Genomic DNA, 5350 nt, shown 5'->3' on the forward strand with positions numbered 1-5350 from the left:
AAACAGCAGCTTCTTGTGACCACAAAACGGTTGGATTTTTTTGACATAAAAGATATAAGAAATCAACTGAAATGTTGCTACAAAAGCCTTGCATTGTTTCCTGAACCCAATGTCCAGTTCTTGGCTTTTGGGTTTACTAACGGTTATTTCATTGGCCCAATTATTGATAGCTGTTTCACCTCAAGGGGCTGCCACAGGAAGGAGGAGGTCTTCTTGAACCATATAAATTAGCCTTGCCCTTCTGAGTTTTGATATCCTGCTGTTTGTCATTGAGCTGTTCAGCAACTCATTCAGGTGGGGTAAGTCAAGTGGTCCTAGCGACTGGGAGGCAAGGGATTTGGTTTGATTTTCATTTTAATGCAGCTCTACCCACTTCGCAATACACAAACTGAAATGAGGCTATTGTTCTAAATTCAGACTTCTGTGAATTTTGTGCTACCCTCTCCAACCAAAAGAAGATGTACGGAAAGTGCACATAAGGGGCTTAGAAAGGCAGATAATGGTGAAAATAGCAGACCAAAATGCATTCTTAGGGAATATTGCCTGCAAAAATATGTATGTGAGGCAAAGTTGCATACAAAAAATGGGGGGATGTTAGGAAAAATTCTGATGAATCTTCATGCAAACTTATAAGGAAATTCAAAGCTGATAGCAAAATATAGCAAACTGAATCTGAGATTGTAAACATGAGAAATTGAGAGACACTGAAATTGACACAGTCATCCATCTCTAACTGGTGTATGTGTGTACACATATGCACATGAATGTTGTTGAAATATTTTGATTTCCATGAGCCAGTTATAAGTTGAACTGTGGTCTGCAGAAAGAGCCTGGTACAACCAGGTTTCCTCAGATCTCAGCTGTCTTGAATCAAGCAAGGAGCTTCCTAAATATGTCACACTTATCTGTGCAGATAAGATACAACCACTTAATTTTTGTGCCTATTGATAAATTTTAATATTGTGGTTGATCTTTCCTTTCAGAAACATTTATCTTGGATTTGTACCTGTTTCCTTCTCCTTCAACCTGTTTTCCCTGCAATGTCAGAGATAATAGTTTGTCTTAGAGGATTGATGCCATAATAACAGCTACAGAATGCATGCAAAGCACTTTGGACACTAGAAAGTGTTATACAGATGTTAAGTGTCACCTATTCTGAACTCATGATTTGCCAGCCCAGTCTGAAAGCCTCCATTTGTTATGTATTTTTTCATTGAAAAGGAAGTAGATTAAACCTCTACTGGGTCACAATTTTGATCTGGCATCTTTCAACAGGTTTGAAGATTTGGAGAACATTTCAGAAAAAAATGAACTTCAAGTTGCTCTGGCTCCTGGCCATTGTCCTAGTTTTAGGATCCGCCAGTTTCGCAAATGGCCAGGGAGGTGACGAAGGTGGCAAAGGACAAAGACGTAAGCCAGCAATTTAAATTACTTTCACTTTTTTGAAAACTATTTAATAGCTAATACTAGTTTATTCTACAGCTGTAACCCTGTTCCTAGAAGTGGGGGAGGAAGAACAATTCCATAAATTTGGAAAAATATGATTGGATGGCATTTTTTTTTTTACAGTGCATAAAAAGCAGGGTAGCAGCAGTGGGAAGTTACCAGTGTTTGGCTCCCTGGACAACCTAGTTACTGACTACTGATTTCAACAGCCTCGAAAGGCAGGTGACCAAAAAGGAGGTGGCCTGAATTGTGTTGGTGGATGATTCCTAGGGGATCCATTCCATTACCGTCTTTCAGCACAATCCAATGCATGTCTACTTAAAAGTACAATTAGCTGATGTCAATGGGTCATACTCTGCAAGTTCCTTTGGGCTACAGACCCTTCTAGATCAGCAAGTCAGATTGTTATTTCCCCCCCTCCTCATCAGGTGATGTGATAATGATAAGGAGAAGTGCAGGTGGGTGTAGCTTCACCCACATAGGCTCATGATTCAAATGGGAACACCAGGTGGGACTCATTGGCCCATGGACCGGGCGTTCCCCACCTCTTTATGGCTACTCATTTGCCCCTGTACAAAAGGTTATAAGAGTCATGGCTGATAACCCAAGTGATCAGAAGAGAACTTTGCCCCTGAAGGTATTTATTGTAACATCAGCTTTTGTAATTCAGAAAAGCTGATGCTGCAGTAAATGTATTAGTCTTTACATGTCACAGATCTATTTGTTGCTTTTCTGGTGACAAACTAAGCATTGGCTCCTCTTTTGGAAGTTGTCAGTCATATAATTCAATCACATCCCTAAAAGTGGGCTGTTTTTCCCTATACGACCCCATGTAGATTGTTCTGCATTCTGGAGATTTCGGTGTGCCAGAAACAATGCATAAGACCTCAGAAATTGAAAGTCTCAGGTGAATAGGAAGGCCTGAAAGAATATGAGAGGTTCTCTGTCTCTGCTCAAAACAGTTCAGGCATCACACAGCTCCAAGTTCTTAAGATCTGAAGACCTCTAGCTTCCTGCTGTTTGAAAAATCACCCTTGGGAGTATCTCCCCTATGGCTCTTGGGCAACCAATAGACTAAAGCTAATGGCAGAGCTGAGGTTTAGCTGTGTGTGTAATTGACTTCACTCTTTGAAGCTAAAGGTTACCAGTGAGCATACTTATTTTCCATGTGTACCTATAAACAGAGATTATTTTACATTTGGAATTTTGAAGGACTTTGGTGATCAGGCTGCATCCTATTTCTCTTTTGCTTGGAAATCTTCATGGCTATTGTTGACTTGAAGCTAAATTAAACTATTCTTCAATGAATAAAGGACTCTCAACTTTACTTATTGAATAGGCAACTGCAATGTACCTCCTAACCGGAGAAGAGAATGTGGATACTCTGGAATACCTAGATTTAAATGTTTAAGAAGAGGGTGCTGTTTCAACAATTCTATCAGGAACACAATATGGTGTTTCTCCCGTGAGTAGCACATTTGTGTCAAATATTCTCATGTGTGGCCCCTCCCCCACTTTGAAACATAATTTTTTTACTCTCTTCCATTCAGTGATGTTGCAATAGAAAAAAAAATAATGCCAGGAGGAGACCAGTGTGTGTGAATAATGTAAAGCTAAGCAGAAATTTCGCAGTAAATATTTTTCTGAGGTTTTTCCTTTCTCATTCCCCTCCACTATAAAAAGGCCATCTTGCATAGTTTTCTTAGAATATTCTCCTCCATTTTTTGTGGAAACCACTACTATGTAAACACACCAGTATCCTTCTCACTCCTCCCATCAATGCTGTGGAATGATGATGTTCACCCTCCACGCCCAACCCCTGGTCCTGCCTGGTGCACACGCAGATGCGCCCCAGGTGACAAAAAGGATGCAATGTCACTGTTTGCATCTACATCCCTTAGTTGACTACCCAAGTAGGAAGCCATCCAGACAAGACCAAGGATAACCTCCAACTTATCCATAACCAATGAAATTCCTCCCAAGCCCTATTCAGCTTCCAGACAGTTGAAACAGGAATGTTCAACCTATAAAGCAGCTTTCTCTTCTTTTCATTTCAGCAAATTAGAACGAAATGAAGGCACAGACCAGGAACGTCCGACAACGGCATCCCTCCAAGACAAAAACAGAAAACAAAATGCTAGCGTAGCTTTCTCTACCCCAATTTCCTGCTTCTTTCCTTGCCAGGGAGGTCAGTCTGCAAACAACAACGGCAGATCATCTTCCCCCAAAGCTATAAATGTAGCTTATTAGTCTCAGCTCCATAGTATTTTTTTACCAACCTTGGCTATTTCTCTTTAGAATATAGAAATGCATTTTATTTCCCCATTTGCATTATCTTGCAAACTTGGCCCTCCAGATGTTTTGGGGCTACATATCCCATCATCCCTAGCTAATAGGACCAGTGGTCAGGGATGATGACCAAAACACTAGGAGGACCGAGTCTGCCTATGTCTGCTATAAACGTAGCTAATTAGTCTCAGCTCCATAGTATTTTTGCCAACCTTGGCTATTACTCTTGAGAATGTATAAATGCATTTTATTTCCCTCTGTTTGCATTATCTTTATGAAACTTTCTTGCACATTCAGTATATTAAAGCATTGCAGAAAAAATGATGTGTTCTCTTTTTGATGTACTTTAAAAAAAATTCACCTTTAAGCTCTTATCTCACAGCCGTGCAAAGTGACACAAGTCTATTTTCCAAGCAGGCTAGACATCTAGCGCTATATTTTACAAGAATACAGTCTAGAGCTTGAGATTATTTTTGGCCACACTCATAGAATCAGCTGGTGTTTAATAGCTCTCTATCCAACAGTGGACATCCACCCATCAACCTTTAACTTAAAGGTACATGGCAGAAAGGTGTCTGCGGGACAAATGGCTTCAGGTGACTTAAAGCTGTTGGGCCACATCACGTGATGTGGAGAGGCAAAGGGGGCAGGGGGAGCTGTGGTGGACCTATGGGAAATTGGTCCATTCCAAGTTATGACAATCATTCAGACTCATAGCATCCAATCCATTCACTGTGAAATCCAAAGAGATACAATTCCATCACCCTTTTTCAAGTGTGAGAGTGTCCATCCTTTTGTCTGTTTGAGATTGAAATGGATTGCATCAGCTACAGAACCAGTCCTTTATCCAGTATGGTACCTGCTCATCTCTCCCTGTGGCTAGTGCAGCTTTGTGGGGATGATTTCAGACTCAAAGCATCATCCAATCACTATCCTATTCTCATACCAGGTGCTGGTTGCTTAAAAGGACAATCTGAGAAAAATTCACCATCCATTGACTTTGCCCTCCACACAGCCCAAGTCCCAGCTTGCATCCCCATTTGCCAAAGCAGGGAGCAGGCTTATGCCCTCTCCGCCCACCAGGAAGGGCCCAGGCAGTTTGAATTCCCCTGTTGGGGCCCCAGTGAAGCATCCTTCGTCCCTCAATGCCGCCGCATGAAAAAGGGCGAGTGGGCTTCTCATACCATGGGGCAGGGCTGTCAAACATTTTCAGAAATATTTTAACTTAAGAGCCCACTGCCCAAGATAGGACAATAGGACCTACACCAAAATGCTACAGCATATCCTCACCTTCTAACAGAAGCACTGTTGTTCAGGGTTCCAGCCAGCTAACCTCTCCAACCAGGACGTACCACTGCCACCCCCACCCCTTCAGTTTTCTGTTTTTCTTTCCCAGCTTAAACCGAACTGTATGCATCATGGCTATAGGGAACATTCTGGGGCTGTTTGGGCTATCTATCGTTCAAAAAATGTACGTTGAGAGGTTACTGTGTATAACAACTGACAGCTGTGCACATTAAGCAGGCCTCATGGAAAACATGCACATAATCCTTTCAGGAAGAGGTCAATATACCTAATCTCCCAGAAAACGTGGGTAATGTGCATATATCAACTA

The 5350-nt window shown here is 41.6% G+C and overlaps 1 long non-coding RNA gene across 2 annotated transcripts; it reads left to right on the forward strand.

Annotated features, from left to right (window-relative positions):
• Positions 1-266: 266 nt before the first annotated feature.
• Positions 267-3778, forward strand: LOC309368675. 2 transcript variants are annotated; one of them, XR_014167855.1, is made up of 4 exons: positions 267-299; positions 1276-1410; positions 2786-2911; positions 3504-3778. It is a non-coding gene; the product is annotated as an uncharacterized lncRNA (long non-coding RNA). The 2 variants fall into 2 exon arrangements; XR_014167856.1 differs by having other exon boundaries at positions 267-294.
• The last annotated feature ends 1572 nt before the right edge of the window (positions 3779-5350 follow it).

The sequence above is a fragment of the Podarcis melisellensis genome (assembly GCF_964234715.1).
Source record: "Podarcis melisellensis genome assembly, chromosome: 4".
In the NCBI taxonomy this organism is placed as follows: domain Eukaryota; kingdom Metazoa; phylum Chordata; class Lepidosauria; order Squamata; family Lacertidae; genus Podarcis; species Podarcis melisellensis.